The sequence below is a fragment of the Apteryx mantelli genome, chromosome 9 (assembly GCF_036417845.1).
Source record: "Apteryx mantelli isolate bAptMan1 chromosome 9, bAptMan1.hap1, whole genome shotgun sequence".
Classification (NCBI taxonomy): Eukaryota; Metazoa; Chordata; class Aves; order Apterygiformes; family Apterygidae; genus Apteryx; species Apteryx mantelli.
The window spans coordinates 1,201,460-1,221,585 of record NC_089986.1 but is presented as its reverse complement, the minus strand read 5'-3'; the positions used below and the strand labels follow the sequence as shown (position 1 = coordinate 1,221,585).

At 38.2% G+C, this 20,126-nt stretch overlaps 1 long non-coding RNA gene across 1 annotated transcript; it reads right to left on the bottom strand.

Annotated features, from left to right (window-relative positions):
- Positions 1-5,944: 5,944 nt before the first annotated feature.
- Positions 5,945-10,447, bottom strand: LOC106497123 (uncharacterized). Its single transcript, XR_001294757.2, has 3 exons — positions 10,367-10,447; positions 7,814-8,230; positions 5,945-6,255 (listed from the first exon to the last, which is right to left on the bottom strand). It is a non-coding gene; the product is annotated as an uncharacterized lncRNA (long non-coding RNA).
- Positions 10,448-20,126: the final 9,679 nt, after the last annotated feature.

Here is a 20,126-nt window from a genome sequence, read left to right as displayed (position 1 = left end):
GGGGAATTTGGCACTTTCAATCTCAATTAAAAAAAAAAAAGGTAGGGGGTAAAAGATACCATGGATAAAAGCTTCTGAAGTAGACTGAAAGGGGTAATGCCAATGACGTACATGCCAGGAAAAAGAGAAAATGTTGAAGCAGATGCTTTGTCCAGAGATGCCACTGAGTGGGAGGACTCAGCACTAAAATTAGGTGCCATTTTAAAGCTGCTGTAAGTTTGCTGAAATACAGAAGATGGTCTGACTCTCCTCTTCTGAAAAAATTTTTCCCCTGTTGCTGACAAACTATTTGTAACAGGAAATGGACTGTAGGGAGCTGTGATTCAAGGACAGAAAATGGAGCTACATATGCATCTTTTTTCATTCGCGTGCATATCAATGGACAAGGAGGTATCAGGGGCTCTAAGGGAGGACTCGTTTATTTATTAATGTCATGTTTGGTGATGTACTCTCCAGTTCTCTTGAAGAAGAGAAAAAAGACATGGTATACTTGTAAAACAAGTTGATGGGAGTGCTCCATTTTGGAACAAGTTATTGTACTAATGCAGCCCTAAATACACACACACACAAAAAAAACAAACCCTCAAAACCCAAAACAAAAAGCAGCATTCCCAGAAACTGCCATCTTTGCCTCATCTTTCCTATACATAAGCTTTACAGAACTGTACAGATATCACATTATTCACAGAGTAAATTTAACAAGCAAAACCTTAGGCCAACTTCAGTGGTATCAGTCTGACTCTCAAGAGTGAGACCCTCAGCTGTAAATCAACATACATCTACTTACGTAGTGTATCAGTTCAGTTCAGCTTAGATTCTGACCCTCTATCTTCAGTTTGAGGGTGATCTGTCCAAAATAAGTCAAGCAACAACAACAACAACAAAAAAAAGGAACACGATGGAACAAACAGCAAAGAAAACATTTAGAAATTTGGCTCTTCTGATAAATAACCAAATGTAAAAACAAGTGAGACAAAAAATGCTATCTTGGTCTTAACGGATTGATTTGTTACCATATTCTTGATGACCTAGCAGTCTGTGATAGGAGCTGCACATAAATGAAATTTCCGCTTTATAGCGCTCTAAATAGAGAGAATGTGTATCTATCTAGTTTTTTCTTATGCATAGGAAGCAGCAATTTTGGATTTATTATGTACAGCTCCTAGATGACTGCCAGGTCACCAAAAATACAGTATACATTGTATGGGTGCAATCTGAAGAAAAATGTATAAACATTCACATTATGCAGACCTTATTCATCCATCCAGTATGCGTCTTCCAAAATCAAACTCCTTCCTGTTTTATATCAAAGGAGGATTGTTACCAGGAGGAATAACAAAGCACATTCCTGTATCATACAAAACAAATCACTGTGAGACTTAAAGGCGTTCTAATCATACCAACTCCTGAGTTTTTTCTAAAAGTCAAATCATGGTGGATTAAAAAATACAATATTATAAGCTAATTTTTAACAGTTCATCTCAGAAAAATGAAAAACATGGATTTGATGAGATGCAGTAAGCACGATTTTAATTTTGATTTTATTTTGTGTTTGATAGAGGGAAAAGTGATTACAATGTCACTAACATTCAGATACCATGCATAGACATTTCTAAAAATCATATGCTCAAAAAGGAAAACTATTGTTGCCTATGATTGTAGGAAAAAAATCTTATTATGGAAATAAGATCCAAGTACTCACATGGCCAGTTTTGAATGACAGCATCTGACAGGTGATACCAAACTAAAAGTCTGGATTGTCATTTAGTGAACACAGAGGAAAAAACAACAGCATATTCAGCATATTATGCAAACCGCAAAGATTAGAAACTTCACTATTACTGAATATATGTCAAAAGACTCAGACATCCTAAAATGGTCACAATGATTTGTTGGAAGGAACTTTCTGCTTCCACATTGGTAGCTAAATCAAGAAATAACATCAAAAAAAGTCAAACTACAGGTAAGGAGAATCTGTTCCTATCTAAGACTGCTCAGCAAATAAAAGTGGTACACTAGATGGATCAAAAAGAGAAATATCTTGACTTTTGTTCTAGCACCTTCAAATTTAATTTAGATCAACTTTTACATTGAAAAAACATGTCTTAAAGCAAAATATTTTTAGTACTTCCTAGCTGAAACTTGGTTTTGAAAATATGAAACATAATGCTTGATCATTTCCCCAGTGCCTTCCCCCTCCCCATGCAAACTGCTCACTATATACAACTCAGATAGGGACAAAGGCTGTTCCACATTCTCATACCTCTGTATTCAAAAGAAGTTATTTTTTTTTTTAAACACACCAAATGTCTTGTGGTCTCACTAAAACTGAGTCCATCACACCCAATAGTTGCAAAATATGCTCCAATATTTATTCCCACATGTAAACTATTCCTGTCAGCTGCAAAGGTTTTTGGTTTTGAATGAAATGTGAATCCCAGTAACTAAATCAGGAATCTTCCTTTCCCAGCACACTGTGGTAAACATAAGAGACTAAACTGGTCACCATCATTTGAAATCCTGTATAAAAGGGGATATATTCCAACAGTTAGCTTGAATGTGAATGGCAATGTTACTGAAAGAAAAGCAAATCATTAAGGCCTCTGAAATACCCATAGTATGTTATAACTGGATGCTCCCACCTCCACACATCCTCTTGTACCTGGCACACTGCCTCCACTAAGCGCTTGTCTACTGCACAAGCGGTCACTATTTTCTGGTAAACTATTATTTTCTTGCTTCACTCTTTTTTCAGCAGTGTTGTTAGCTCCAAGCAGTTTCTCACCTTTCTGATTAGGGGAAAAGCCTCAAAACGAGGAGTTAAGATTTGACAAATGGGTGCTCAAAAGGTAAAACTAAAAAAACCTGAATAACATCTAGGCTTCAAATGCCCACCGCTAGCTCTGGGGAGTGCTCACAGACAGCAGGTCCACAGCTTCCACAGAACTGCGCAGAGGCCAGCATTTTGAATAGTGGCATGCTTAAAAGCTATCTGAAAGCTTTGTGGATCTAAAGCTGACCTTACTCCATCAAAGCAGAGAAGATCCTGAGCTGGCGTAAAATGGTATTTTTGGCCATTCCTCAGTTTAAGCCCAGGGAAGAGGTTTAGCCTGGCAGACCCATTCTATTCTAGTCCAAAAGTGCACAAGGCTTTTTAAATTATTTTTCTTTCTCTTTCTTTTTTAATGAGAACTGTTAGACAGACTCCTTAATAAGGAGGAGAACTACCTCATCTTTTGGCATTTCTGAATTCTAGATCAAACCTCCTTTTCTTCTCTTACTTTTTCTTGATCTTTCTGCAGAAGAAGCATTTTTTACCGTCAGCTTCCTCCTGTCTTGAACAGTCCTGCTCACATCTTCAAATTTAAGCAAATCACAGCTCCTGCTGCTGTGGAAAGCATAGAGAATCCAAGGTTAACTGCAATTTAAAAATTCCCTGGATTAATTTGCAAGTCAGCTGTAATCACAAATACTTTGACCATTTATCTGCTCTATGCACATGTAAATCAGCCATTCCCTTGCCTTTTCTTTAAGAAAAATAAAACCCTTTTCAATATTCCCATGAATCATTCATTGTATTAACTATAAATAATATAGCTTAGCATTAAAAACAAATATATTGTTCAGTAATGAAATTACCTGCAATCCTATACAGCCAGTTTATGAATGAGGCAAACTGTAAAAGTCTAAAATATGTTAACCTGATCGCAGGGCCAGCACATTTGTTCCTGTAAGTTACCTTATAGCTGCCGTCAGTCCAGGCACTGGCTTCAAAAGTGTAGCCCAGGGGAAGGGTTAAAGTCCTTCTTAACTGAAATTGTCTGTAGCTGAAATTAGGAGACTCAAAGGCCAAATTCAGATTTCTTCTCTAATATAACTTACCTGATTTTATAAAGCATTTAGAGCGTCAGTGGAGCTTGATCTAAGTTCCTCTCACCTTTAACAGAATATTCCCAAGAACTGTACACTAAAGCCCTGGGGAAGCCTAACCTCACCATGAAGTTCAACCAGGATGCCTTGGTATCAGCTCTCTGTACAAAAAGTCAGTTCCCTCCGTGCCCACAGACTTGGGTCTGGCTAGAACCCCCCCCCCCACACACACACTTCTCCCTGATATGTGCCGCTAGCTTTCTTCCTACTGGAATACAGCAGTGACACGGAAGAAGAGAAGGTTCTCCGAGGAGCCAGCCCACCCTCATCTGCAAAGAGACAGGAGCCCCGTGAGAGGAACCCCACTTTTTTTATTAAAAAAAAAAAAAAAAAAGCACACTGTGTTTTATTATATTCATTTAACACCACAGTGATCCTAGGAGGGCAGGAGGAGAGCTAGAGCAGCATCCAAGCTGCTGGGGAGGGCCCATTGCCCAGGAGCTCTGCAGGGACCTGCGAGAGGTGTGCGCATGCCCCCTGCACACGCATGCACGCACGCGCACACACACACACACACAGTTAAATACAGCTTGAAGGTCAACAACAAAAGCCTAACCCTGAGCATGCAGCAATAGCAGCAGCAGTCTCGCAGAAAAGCTGTTGCAACTTGAAAGAAAATAACTAAGGAAAGAGCCTGTGTTTGAGGTAAAGAAGGAATAAGGGCAGCTTAGAAATAATATTAGCATTGGTAAAAACAAAGACAAAATATACTGTTTTCACCGATCCTCTCTCAGTCCCCTATTTGCATTTTCCAATGCCAGCTCACTGATACAATATGGAAACAGTTTGACCAAGTGATGTATCTGCAGGTTTCTATGGTGATCAGCACATTAAATTGTCTGCCCAGCCATGTGTGAAAGAAACCATCAGTTTCAGAAACTGCAAATACTATGCAGAGATAAAACTGTTCCCTGAATTAGGGTAGCATAGGATTGTATTGCAAGTCAGAAAGCCTAGCGCGTATTTACCAAGAAGGAGCAGGTATTGGCACAGAAATCTGGGAATAGTACAGTTGGGCAATAACTCTGTTTTTCAAAAGAGAACAAAAAGGTCCTACACAAAATATTATTTGTCACTGAATAGTTACACTACATAATGGCTTTTTAAAATGTTTATATATGCAAGATAAAAAAAACTGATAAATATTCAAAATATTTATTTATACAGACAGGGTAACACTAGAAAACCCTATAAAGAGATATGAAGTGGGTGATTACGTGGCTACTAGATGTGGTTACTCCCCAAAATGTGCCTATGAGAAGGTATCAGCTAATCAGGAAGAGCCTGGAGTTAAACCCTGGGAGAAACTGTCAGATTCTAGCTGCGATTTTGGAGGAAGCTAGAAACTATAAGAGTGTGACAGGAGCTTAGATTTTTATTTTTACCCTTTTCTGAAAGAGGTACCTGGAAAATGCTCGACATCTACTATGATACAGAAAAAAGGTTCCCCACAAGAAGAAGAGATGGTGCTGACCCTTATTGTTTTGTAAGGATGCGGATTTGGAGGGTTTTTCACATTCCTTAGGAGAACCTCACAGAGTAGAACGAAAACGGCAAACAGATCTTATATGATGAAATTTGGAGGGGTGGGGTTTAAAGGCTGTAAAAGCGACGCTGAGATGAATCTGACAAAGTGAGATTATTACTACTATTGTTATTATTAAGAAAAGGAAGCACAGGACAGAAACAGGTTGCTGTGAGCTCTGACGCCAATAACGATGCCCTGGAGACACAGTAAACTGCCTGCACTGAAGCTCATGCATTCTTTAACTGGGTCTGAGATTCTGCCAATTTGTTTAATTTAGTTAGACAAATTGCCTATAAATAAAGAGAAAAGATAGGGTGAAGCAGAAAGGGCTGGTTTATGCTCGTCTTTTGGCTCTTCATTTGCTTGGATTTTTGTCCTGGCCTTAATTGTAGAATAAGTATGTTTGACAAAAGTAAATTATGGTCTTATACATGTGAACAAAGTAAATGCCAAGAATAAACTGTAAATAGGAAATATCAATCTATCTGGAAACTCAGAAAATTTATTTTACAAGTGGATGGAGAAAGATTCCATACAATATTTTCCTATCTAAGAATCTGGTTTAATTCTAGCTCAGAAGCCAAAACTCCCCATGAAAGAGCCCTACCGCAATAGCAGACAGACTGGTGGACTGCCCTGAGGCCAGTGAACTCCGAGGCCCTGGAGCGTTTCTGCACAGCAGGTTGTACACATCAGAAGTCCCAATTTTCCAGTGGTCCACCAAGGGGATGCTACACAAGCTGGCAGTTAATACTGGAATTCTCCATGGAACATTTCGCTTTTGATCATGGAAAACACTTTGGAAAACAAAAGTATATACAGTATAGTAAGTAATGGCTTCATATATATGCATACATATATTAGTACTTTTATATATATATATATATATATATAAGTCAAAAAAATACTCTATATGTATTTTGACTGTATATATACTGGCACACCAGTGGAGCAACACACATACTGTTTCTGCTGACATGTCATAAAATATAAAAATACTGTATCAGAAATTTCAAAGTTAAATTCCAAAAGCTTACTGAGCACAAAATATTTTTCACTCCATTCTGTGGAAATTAAGTATAAAAAAAATCTGAAGCTTCATACCACACCATTTTTGATATAATGCTTTCTATTCCCATTTCTTAACTTCCCTCCTCTACTCTCCCCATTCACTGATTCACTGATCCCCCCCCCCAGCAGGAAACTATGTGAGATTCACAGTAAGTAATATAGACCAAGTTAGTTAGTCTGTACCAGTAGAGTCAGAAGGCCAAGTCTGTCAAGAGCAGACATGGAAAGAATGAATTAGCATTTTCATTACATTCCTCACAAAAAATAATCACCCTTACAGATATATATATATATATATATATATTTTTTTTTTTTTCTCCATCAAGGAACACCCATGTAGACAGCAATTATGAAGACCTGTTTTAAGAAATAAAAGCTATGGGGAGTTTTTTTCCTTAAAATAAACGTGCTTTGTTTGTTTTACTGAAATGTGTAAGCATGTAATAGCTGATTTCCGACTGCAAGTATCAGCTATGCTCATAGTAGTAGGTTAAATGACAAACGGTAACAAGGAATGAAGTTAATGTACTCTACAACTAGCTGATTACATAATCTATGACAATTTAAGTAGAAGCCTTTTGACTTCATGTTCACTGTCCTTGTGAACAACGGCATGAAACCTTGTCTTTATAAAAAGGTTAGCCCCTTTCAGGATTCTTACGATCCTGGAAAAATCTCACAGCCAAGGGACACCTGAATGCTGCATACATTGAGCAGAAGCACTAGTTGATTAAATTTAATTTGAAATATTCTCAAAAGTGTGGCTAAGAAAAATAAGCACTGGCAACAAGGCAAACCTTGTTAGTCACGTGGAATAAAATGTTAGCTAGCACTTTTCACCTGTGAAAGCATCGAGTACATTTTTCTTGAATATTTCTCTCTGCACCCAAGACTGCCAATAGCCACAGCTTACCTGGAAGGCGATTTCCCAATAAAAAGGTGTTAAGTGTGTTAACTTTTTCTAAGAATCAAACTCGCAATGTGTCAGTGCAGATACAAGTCACAGTAGACAGTGACCTAAGTTTAAAAAACTGCACATTTACTCTGTTTTTCCACAAACAGACTTTGAAATACCAGCCATTTTTGTTTTACCCTGTTATGGAGAAACATAAATGCAAACTCCTAAAACATATTAGGAAATTAGTATGGCTGAGAAAAAGATACAATATACACAATGATTTTCTTTTACAAATAAATTACCCTAGTTTTCAAGTTTGAATTAAGCAGCTGCAAAACTTCCGACTGCAGCTGTTCCACGTAAACACCCTTCCTTTATCCACTTACTCATTTCGCACGTGTGAAAATGCAGGTGTTCATAGCAAAGAACAAGTGGCTGTAGTTTAGACAAGTCACTCAAAGCTTGACCTTGCTTTCTGAGGTTTCTCTAAAAACCATTTAGTCATCTCAGGCCGCACGATCTCCATTTCCTCCCACAAGGACCTCAGTAGTTTTGCGTTTTGTGCAGTGTGATGTGATCGCCGGGCGCTGAGAAGAGGAGCGAGAGCGCTTCGGGCTCCTCTAAGGACTTCTCACACCACGCGCTGGCTAGGTTTGCCTGGGAGTTTGGATCCGCTTTCCATTAAAGCTTGCACAAAGAACTGCTAACTATCCACACCTCTTGGCACGGCGGTTTCATAACAGTTTGACAGACAGCACGGCTGTATTAAGATGAGTACACCTCCAGTTAAGATGTGGGGCCTGCTGAAAATACAAAGCCAGAAGATGCCATGAACACACAGCCTGAAGATGAACCCTTCTGGGATATCTGCTTCTACAAAGAAATTAAACCTAAATGTGGAGCCGTAGCATCATTTCCACTATCTCAGATACCATAAAAAGCCTCTCAAAGAACTAGAGATAACTGGCTTATTATATTTGTAGGAATAGCATGGTTGCAGCCCCCTCAAAAGAAGAAAACAAAAAAACCCTCTAAACTCCCAGCACAGATTTGGGATTTCCTTACATATGAGTTGGATATAAGTTGTTCCAGACACATCTGTGTCCTAGACACACCTTAACCAAATCTTCTTCTCTTCCATCTTAAACTCCCTTGATTTGATAAGAAACATCCATGCCATTAAGCTAAGTACAGAAAGCTAAAACTCTTAAAAAACACTACCTTCAGCTACCATTAAAAATCTTGCTGTGCTCACCAATGGATATGTTACAAAAAAACCCCCACATTTTTTGGCACAGATGGCTAAAAATCACAGAAGACACAACTATTCAGGTTGCCTGATCAATGAATAGTGAAACCAGTTGCCTGTAAACTATAATTCTATAATTTTTTTAGTGTTATGTTCCAGAAAATTCAATAAATATGGAAGATTTTACAGAAAGAGGGAAATCAGTACATTGTACTGACTGCTTTTGACTGGAACAAGTCATTTTACTTTAAAAATACTTAAACTGTGAACATTAATCAGAGTTGATTCATTGCTTAAAATTAGATACTCAAAGTCCTATTAATTTTTCACAGAGCTCAAAGAATATATGTAATATACCATGCTCAAAATAAATGAATTTCAGTTAATCACCTAGATCTTTTTCTTTTTTTTTTAATCAGACAGAGCTTCTGTCATGTGGCTCCTATTCTATGTTCAGTGAAATTAGCAGCAATTGGAATAACCTATGATTGGAAATTTAAATTATTTATAACCTTTGTGTAAAGTTCTTGATCTAGTCATTCAGTGCTGCAATGCTCAATACATTTTCCATTACGCCAAACAACAAGATGACTCTCTGCCCTCAGGTATTGACAGTGTCTTACAATGCAGAGTAATCGGTTCTGCAGCAACTGATTTTTGGGGAGTACCATGTGATAACTGAGGTAAGCTGTAGGTGAACAGAGCATTCACTCACTTTAAATTTGGACACAGTAACATTTTCTTCCTTTTTAAGTACCCCCAAATAGGAGTTTAGTCACTTATTTCATTATTAGGGTAGAATAGGAGAAAGCAAAAGTACATGTGTGCGAAAGGAAAGTGGTGAGGCAGATCACACTAGAAGCTCATAGCATGAATGAAGTGTGCTGAGACTTTCAAATTCCAAACATTTTTCTTCCACAGCTATCAAGGAAGCAGAAATAATCATCTACTAAAGAGAAAAGACAGATGAGCACAGCATCTTAAGAGAGACGCCTAAATGAAACAGAAAGATGGGCTACCGCTTTACCACACAGCACAGAGGAGGTTTTTTCACCTTGCGTAATGCACACAAAATCATTTCACTTTGAGCTCCAATTTGTCTTCAAGAAAGTTATCCTTCTCTAATTTAAAGACTTTAAGTAATGGAGACTCCTCCCTACACACAGAGAGATTGTTTAAATGTTTAACTACCTGCACCACTTAAAAATAAATAAGTAAATAAGGCAGACAACTTCTATCCCTGGTTTGCATGGTTTCTGGTTTTGGTTGTTGCATCTGTCACTCTTTCCACTAGTAGACTAAGGGCCATACACTTTAGGAACACATTTCTTCAAGCAGATATCTAAGGTTGCCAGGCAATGAAGTTGCTTTTTAACCTTCCTCTGGATTAGGTGAAGCAGAATGGAGGCAGGTTCACAAGCAAAGACAGACACAGGCTCTTTAAGCTGGCTTAGTTGTTCCTCCCCACCCCACCTCCAGCTACTGGTATAATCCTTTCACTGCGTCCTTGCAGAGACAAATCTTGAGAAGGAAAGTAACTGGCCTGAAATTTGAAGGAAAACAAGTCCCATTACTTAAGATTTGTCTCTGAAAAAGTAGTGCATTTTTCCACAGATTTCTGGTGCACTGCATGATAAACCACATAGGCATATACCCACTAAACTATGGGGCTGAGTATCCAAGTCCTTACTTGAGTCCACAGCTTCAACATGATCTAGGCAATGTATGAAGAACAGTCACTTCCAGTCACTTTCTGGAACAAAGATATCTATATACCCTGGTCAAAAGAAAAAGTGAAGATGAGTTAGCTGGACCACATCTTTAAGCTGCATTGTCTTGCTCAGTACGCCTGAAACGAAGCTCTATTTTTCAAATGCACAAGTTTCTGCTGGAAACAAGCTAAACTCACATCTGTGCAAAGCCCACTGTGTGCAACACTTGCTGGAGGGATGAGAGCCCTGCGAGGCTATGACTGCCTCCCTGGAAAGCGCGCCGATCGCCCGGTGGCGGGCTGCTCTGGAGGAGCGGCTCCCCTCGTGCCGGCTGACGAAGCTATTCTATTCTGCATGGGTTAATTACACATGCACCAAACCAAACCATCTAAACAAAACCACTGCCCCCTGCTACCAAAGCTATCTAGCCCAAGTAGATGAGATATTTGAGTTAGATATCTAACTGAATAATTCATTTTTTTTGCCTGCAAATATTCAAACTGCTAGTTATAAATCATGACGTACTCTAAATCCTAAATCCACACTTGAAATAGGACCAAAGCCACTGTGTTTACCTGTGGGCAGTATGGTTACTTTAGGACTGTACTGCCTCCCCATGTAGGCTACTTCTATTCACTCACCTCCTGGCTTAGTTCCTCACACCAAGTTGAATTACACTTACCAGATGTAGGGAAGGGTAATTTGCACTCAGAAGAGAGGAAGAACAGAGCAACGCAATTCCAAAATTAATTCCTATTGTAGTTCCAAGTCACATCAGGAGTTAGTTTGGCCCCTTTTTCCCCACCCGCCCCATGTGGCCTTGCAAAGCTGCAGCGGTAGGCAGAAGCACCATCCCATCAGTCAGTTTATTTCCCTCTAGCCTGACAAGGCTTACTAGAAACCCAGCATCACAGAAACGTTAAATCGCTGACAGTCACTGCAAGTGTAGAGGCAACAAAACAAGCGACTGGCATATAATATTCCCGAGAGACTATGCATATATCAATCTGATTATACTACATTTTGAATGCAACTTTTTATGTTAGATTTTTCACAAGATGGTGAAGCACAAAATATACATAACCTATTTTGCATTGGTAATTGAAATAAATTATCATAATCCTCTCCAAGTCCTGCAATCACGGTTTTTCAGATTGAACCTCTCCTGAGGGTTTTAAACAATTCTTTCCTTATTCTATAGGGATAAGGATTAGACTAAAAAAAAGGCACTACCCTTGGAAGACAACTGGAGCCACAACTGTGTATTTAGCTTATCTGTTACAATTCCAAAATGCAGAAGTGAAACACTCCCATTTTCAACATACCACTGGATCTACCCTTTTTGTTAATTTTATGAGCACTGTAATAGATCATCACAAAAGATGGTTTTGAAGTAAGTGTGTGTTTAATGGTTTAACGGGACTGATTTGAACTTGACCCAGTTTCAAGTCAGCAAAAATTTTAACAGTTGCAAATTGATTCAATGGCAGTCAAATCATTTACTTTACCTCTAACCTTCGAATTGGAGAGACAAATATTTTCAATTTTCTTCAAAGAGTGGAAGGTGAGACAATTCAAAGGAGTGAATGTTTTTCTTTTTAAAGTTTCTATTGCACAAAGTAGTATTTATGCCAAAGCAACAAGGAGCTCTTGCTTTCTGAAGTACAGAACTGCAGAATTTTTAAATTTAGAACATGTATGTTTTCATATATGTGGAACATATGGCTCAGCAGCAACCCGCAGACTCTGAGGTTCACACAATTCATCTGTTTCTGAATGCAGAAGAGGCAAAAGGGTAGGAGGGAAAAGGCAAATTCAGGGCACCTTTGTTCTCCCTCCAATTCTGACATAGTTCAGGGGCTTATGTAGTGCCTGGCATCAGCCGTAAAAAAAGAGAAGGCTTCGTCTAACTTGCATGCTTTCAACAGAGCATAGAGCAGCTGCAGAGGAAAGTGCTTAGGACATAACCTCGTTACTTGCTCCGACTAATCACGGCCGTTCACCAAGACTGCTCCAACTGTGACGGTTGCTTATTCCACCACGGCAGCATAAGGAGCTGCAGTGCAGCAGTTTTAGGGCACACAACTTTAAAAGATCAAAATTAAGACAACAGATATGATTGCTTGCTCGCTCAGGTGCCTGCCCTACACTTCCACGAGGCATTGTGGCCGGCGCCCTGGGGACACGAGATCAGTTTACCACCAAGCTCAGCAGCTCTGCAGGCTGAGCCTGGCAAGCTTCTGCACAGCACCTATGGACGAGAGAGCAGGCTCTGAAGCACGGGTGGGACCACCCCAAAGAGGACACTGATCTGAAAAGAGCCCAAGTTGTGTCCCTTCCTGCCTGGCCACTGAGAAAAATTTCCTTCTTACCAGTCTCCTTTGTTTTACCACTGGGGTCGACGTATGCCATCAGCTATGGACCCTGCAAATAAATCTTTGTGCACGTAAGCCTGTCTCAACACTGTCTGAGCAGCAGAGGGAAAAGTGTTATTCTTTCCACACCAAAGATGATGTTAAACTAAAAAAGATACTGGAAGGTCAGAGTAGGATTTGGTAACAGGTATCTCATTTAGAGCTTGTGTCCTAAAGTTTTGTAATGAAACACCAGTATCTAAGCCATGTGTTATTCTGTAAGTGCCCCAGCCTTCCACTCAGCCAGTGTGCAGCATCTGTGCTTTCCTGAACATCAGCTTATATTAGATAATGCTACATGGATAAAAGTTTGCCTAATGGGTGTGAATAATGAGCATGAACAAGCATCAACAATATAAAAAAAAACAATAAATCATAAACTCCCAATAGAATGGGAGGAAACAACCATATAAAACAAAAATTCTGATTTAACCCAGTTATTTCAAGATGGTGCAGTATTTCCCACTGAAGAAGAAACGAAAGCTATGTTTAGACATTTGAAAATTCAGCTCAGGGAACAGAGGAAGGCATTTGATTAAGCCTTCTTACTAATGCATTTTAAATACGAGCTGGCCACCATATCTTGGAGCAGACAGCACCAAATCTGCCAGTGTTGTCTAGGTACCTACCTCATAGCACTGGGAAGTCACAGCACCCAGGACCAGGCTCTCCTCATTTTTTGCTGCCTTCCCAAGAGCAAAGAGAGGCAATAAAGAAATTCTTCTTGAAGGAGGTATCCAGGAACAGAGTAAGAGAGGGGGAAAAAAAAGGACTAATTTTTGTCATAGGATGGATGCAGGTAGGAGGCAGCGGAAGCCAGTCATCTCCTGTTATCACCCCACAAGTCCTTCAAAAGCTGCCAGCTAGCTCTCCCTTCCTGTCCCGCACGTTCCTGGACGGGAGAGGCAAGAGGAGAAGACCTTTCAGACTCAGCTGCAGTCCTCAGTCCTGGACTAGGTAGGCAGCAGATTGTCCCACAAGAGACAGCCTGAACCAGGACACTAACAGGAGTATGACAGATGTACTGCCTGTGTGTAGCATCATGAAAAAACACTGTTATTACAAAACCAAGCATTCAGAACAGTCGCAGAACAAGTGACTATTGAAGACTGCTTTCGGACTTCATGTGGTTGTCCACAAAAAAGTACAACAGGTAAACCTAATCTAAAGACATACACGAATGTTCTTCAGGGAAGAAGCAACTCCATTAAATCCTAGAGATCAGTTTAACATGTGCTTAATTTTACATTTTAAAAATATTTTGCAGGGTGGTGCCTTAAAGCCCATTTACTTACCTAGAGATTTTATAAACAATTAAAAAACAAAGCTTTTTAAAAAGGGCTTACTGCTTAGAAAGCAGTGTTATTTTAAAAATACATTTGAGTTCTAGACACTCTCTTTGTTTAACCAATCAGGCAATTTGGATGAAAACAGACTTCAAAAAACCCAACATAATTAGTTAGGATTTTTAAAATTAAATTACTAGTTTTAAAAATGCCAAAGATTACACTAGTAATGTGAAACACTTAAAATGCAAACTAGGGTTAAGTTCTGCTCAGTTGGATAAATGAGCCTCTGATTTCAACAGGATTACAAAAGAACAGGAAATTAAGCGTATATACATTTAGAGAATCAGGGAATAAGTCAATAAAGTTCAGATTCACAACAGTAACTCAGTACATAAATAGAGCTTCAGTAACGAAGCTCTATTAAAGATTCTATTACAGGCAATTAGAATACCTAATATTTGTTTAGAGTTTGTTTACATCCTGGAATAATATAGTTTCTGTCTCCATATTAGTATGCACAAACATACTTGCCAAATGATCTCCAGTTACCCCTCAATTAATTTCAGTTAACTACTTTAAGTGCTGACAAACCCCGAGTGGCTGCTAAAGGAAGTTACCATCCTACAAACACCTGAAACAAGCTACAACCAGATGCGCACTGAGCAATTGTAATTCATCACCCAGTTTGTACAGAATCCAAGAATATCTGTCCTTGAACTCTTAACGTTTCAGTCTAGACAGGTTTGGTTTCAATTTACTTATCACAAGAAATACAAAGGTGAGACACAAGCTGGAAATTTGACCACAAACAGTTCAGACTAGCTTGACAGGTTGCTGTCCCTAGATCTAATAAAAGGCTATACATTGTAAATATTTAATAACCACAGTGATTTTTTGGTTTAGCAGAGCAGAAAAATTTATTTGTGTTAGGTCAGAAATACTTGAAAAGGAACAAGAAGGTTCTTTTTAGGTGCTTATAATGGGCTAAATAAGTACCTAAGTTTCTATGCTACTAGTCTGATATTCAGTGAGCGTAGGCACCAAATTCCTGATTTTCTATGCCCAGAGAAGAAAAATTTGGACACTTCACAAATTGCGGATGCTAGGTACAACTTCATAAGTATACATAAATATTTATGCACAGAAACCTGTAACTTGTGGTCTCACTATAGAGGTTGAAATATAGTAATACTGTAAGTAAATAAATATCTAAGTATCTGTGAACACTTTAGTGCACTAACAGGCTGACCTAGTTCTTTAGTAAATTAGCTTTTTCAAGCCATGTCTCTGCTGAGAGTCCATGCCTTAGAAATACCTTAAAAATACAGTGTTCTCCTTACATTTGCTTTTATTGCAAAAATACACGAAGCATACGGCATATAGTTCTGGAATCTAGGCAGCTTGTGCTATACAATAATCCAAATGTGAATCTCTTCCCTATTTTTTCCTTTAATTAAAGGAAAAAACAAAAGACCCAACACCAAAGAGAAAATGATACCCACACGAAAGCAAACAATGTTTGAAACAAGAAAACTCAGCAGGAAAGAGACAGCCAATCTGGAATGCCAATCTGGAATGCCACAGAATATTCAAAAAAGAAGAGAAATCAAGATTTCAAACATTAGAAACTTAATTACTCAAGTGCTTCATTATCATGCTTTCATCTTAACTTTGTTAATCGTCAGGTAAACTTGGCAGCAAACTCACTATGCTAAGTTGAGGTACTTAAAATTACTGAAGTTCATTCAAGGAATAAAATTATCACTAATCTTATCCTTAAATAAATATGGCTCGCAACTATATTGAGGCACTTTGCAACCATTATCTTCATCATTATAAACTTCCACACAGTTCGGAAGAAATTTCGGTGATCAGTAGTATAAGGAATCTATGAAAACTTACTATAAATTCTGAAAATCATAATCACCCCAGGCGGATGACACATTCATTACACAAATTTTCTTTGCACTTTTGAATCTGCTTAGCTCCATAGGAAGAAAAAAAAACACACACACAACTGGACTACATATATTAATACTATCAGCTTATTAAAATATAGTCTAATAACCTCTCAGTACCTGAAAAAAATTATGATTTGGAGAATAACTATTTAGAGCATCACCAATTAGAAAACTGCTCACTTAAAAATACATACATTCATAAATTTGCACAGTATTACAATCACTACCACTGCTTGGTGCAGTAAATAGATATTTGTCATATTTTTTTTAAACCAAAGATCATGCAGCTTTACTTCAAGATCTCAGACCTTTACACACTGCTGTTTTGTGCCTAAGAAATTACAACAGGTAAAACTAAGTCAGTAAAAAAATTACTAGTACAACTTATGTTCAGACCAGACCAAGAAAAACACAGAATTAATAATACCCTCACATTTTCTGTAGGCAAAGTAAGGGAGGAAAAGAGGGTGGTATTTCCAAATATTAGAAAAACTTTGTGTGCAACATACACTCAATAGATATTTCTTTATACTCGAAAGAGAAAAATTCAAACAGTCTTATCCCAAACGGCCCCGTGCCCCCAGCAAGGCATTCTGCTTCCTACTACACACAAATCAAATCAGATTTGGTGTTTAGAAAGCTTGGCAATGTTTCCTGCTTCCAGCCATACACCACAAATCAAAAATACAGTCCTATATCTCGGGTTCCACTTCCAGCTTTCAGTCAGGATTTTAGTAGCCCTATGTTGCTACTTCTTGATCAGTTGAATCTTTCTCATAAAAACACATGGGAGATGCATTGTTTAGTACACCAAGTGCCATGGACACATATGCATGATATCCCCCAAGTTTTCTTCTGTTACAGGTCTGAAAATTACTTAACATATATTTCATTTCTGATCATTCACAAGATCCTGGAGAAGGAGCCCTCCCCACAATTAGGAATTGTGTGCAAGGGGGATAAAACTAAGATCCAGTATAGCAATGTAACTAGAAGTCACACTGTAAGTTTCAGGCACAAAAGATTAATTGTTTTCACCCCTAAAAATCGACTATTTTATGCATACAGAAAAAGTACACTTGTAATTCTCAGGAAATCTACAAAAGACTGTTACCTTTCAAGCTATTTTTCTAGACAAGCAAGAGCAAATACAAAGTGCTTGCATGCTTCTTTAAAATGCCAAACTATTTCCTGCTGACAAGCCATCCCTTTACCTACCACACAATAACCTACAACAAAATTCTCTACCAACAAATGTCCTGGACGTGACTGGTATATGTCAGTCTTTAGAGTGTTGTCCAAGGTCTCCGTTTACCTTGCAGGAAACGGTTCTTTTATTTCCATTTTCTCTAAGACACCTAGAAAGAGAAAGGAGTTACATTGTGTTTGCTCAGTTTTGCTATTAACTTCAATGAAAGATACACCCTCTTAAATGTTTAGACATGAGCGAGCTTTCCATTCCAATCATTTTATTTCCATATGCAATTGTTTTATTATCACTGCATCATCTGGGCTCCCTACTCCCCCGCATGCTCTAGAAGATGAATGCCAGAGCTCAAAGTGAGCAATGAAGTCATAAGGTCAGCTCATTTCTGACAAATACCTGTGGCAGCAAAAAGTCATATAATTTCTCTCACTATATGCAAGAAAATTCAACGGCTCTGATCTTCACTGATTCACGGCTCTGATCTTCACAGGAGTGAATAGAAGGAATAATTGTCTATCGGATCTAAAAGGCTATATATTATTCTGAGCAATAGAAGTCATTTGTAACTTCAAATAGTTTCATTAGACACCCTCATTTGCATCATCATCATTTTTGAAAATAGAAGCTTGGATGTTTTGATTCCCTACTGACCCTGCCACAAAGCCTTCAGAAGGTGAACAGACCTTCACTTTCTGACTATCATGTCAATCAACCCCTAAAACGTGGAGATATTTATAGTACTAAGTTAATACAAATATTAGATCCTATTTAAACACCACCTCTATCTAGCCATAAGCATCACAATAATAAATGTATTTTATAATATGTAAACAAACCAAGGCCAGCGAAAGTTACAAAGATAATTTTTTGAAATCATTCAGGTACCCTACCTCCCCCTCAAAGTGCTTTTAAATATCTGTTCTGATTTAAACATAAGGCTTGGTTAAACCAAGCTTTCTACTAGACACTTACCATTCCAAAACTTGCTTCCAATATTTAGGTCTGTCTATCTTAGGGGAAAAATGGCACTTACTCTTGGAAAAGATGTTTTCTCAGCACTTTCTTGTATCCTCAAACTCTCTCTCATAATTGATCTTCTTCCTTTCTTTCCTTTGGTACTGTAACTCCAGAGCCAAATCTTCATGAGAAATCAGTATATCTTCACTGAAATTGATATTTTAACAAAATGCATAGTTGAAGAAACTGAGGTGCAGAAAAGCTGAAAAGGTTTGCTAGATCCATGTAGCTAATCAGTGCCAAAGCGGAAACAAGTAGACAGTGATTTTGATACAGAGCTAATAAAGAGGCCTCCTGTGATAGTTCTGTAAGTCAGAAATGTCTTGCTCCCTTATTTTGATTTCTAACTCCGACACACACTTAGTAAAGTATTTCAAGACAGCAGGATAGTAAGGAACTTAAATGATTTCTCTCATCAGGAAAGCGTAAGGCTTCCCTACCGCAGGACTGCCTATATTATGGCTGGTAAGAACGCTACCAGTTTTATCATCTCTTAGCAGCACAAGGAAATGATACAGCTCAAGCTAATTCAACAGTAAACGCATCCAATTCTCGCATCTGTTCTCACCCTTCAGAATAAATGCTATCACAACAGGTCATTAACAGTCACGTTCCTCAGGTGCATAACTTTCAACAGCTAAAACTAGAGCTCTTTTCAGACACCCACATCAGGGTCCACACCTGATTATTTTGTCTGCTCGTAGTAGTAGGTCAAATGCAAATATTCAGCTGTAGCTTGGTACTTACTGCCTTATCTGTAATTCTATCACTAAACATAATAATTTGAATTTGTTAGTATTCGTCTTAATTATTTAAATTGGGATAATAGTAACACTGTAGAAACAAGCATTAGACTAATATTATGAGTGAGAAACAGGTAAGGGAATACTGACGCAAATGCTGACACATACCTTTGTCAATACCTAATCTTCAAGGAAAAGAAAAACTTGTATTTCAGATTAGTTTTTCATCCAGAAATCCATTTACAAACATCCTCAAAAACAACCTTAAAACATCCCATTTCATCCTGGCATCATAAAACAACAGGATAGTAGAACTATCTCAAAAGGTAGAAAATTTAGCAGTATCATTTCGATCAGTCCAGTTGCTGCAGAATTTCTTGCAGAACTGTGGTCAGTCAACCAAGCAGAGGAGACATCTGGAATCTTTCTATTGCCTGGACATTAAATCTATTAACTATGGATTTTTTTATAATGTTCCCTTAAAAACAAGGAATTCTGTAGGAAGAAATTATTTTTATATCATTGAAGTTGAGGTTACATGTCAGACATCATTCTCCTAAAAATATTTCTCTGTTCAGGATTACCAAAACAAAGCTACAGATTCTTAACCACTTAGTCTCCTCTTTGTCCAAAGCTCTAAAAAAACACAGATGCTGTCAAAGTAAAATAAAGTCATTGCCACTGTTATAGAACAGGTGCTTCCAATCTTCTAAGACTTAACCAGAACTTGCAAGTTGTTCAACTAACTGACTTCTAATTTTATAATGTTTTAGACAGGACCTAAGACATGGTATTAGATTTTGCAGATTAAGTATTTTCCTGTAAAATACATTTCTTGACCCAATGTGTTTGTTTCATGCACAGTGTGTCATCTACTGAATCACTATGCTCTAGCATTAAAGCAGCACCTGACATGCAGAGTATTCACACCTTTCCAAAAAATTAAAATAATTACGGTGAACTTTTAATGGTTGTTTTTAAGCTTTCTGCACTTCAGCACCTCTGCTCTAGCCCATCATCACTCAACCAATTCAGGTTTCACTGTGTGTTTTCTTCAACATGATACTGACTGACAGCACACAGAATTGAGATCACCTTTGGTAAGGG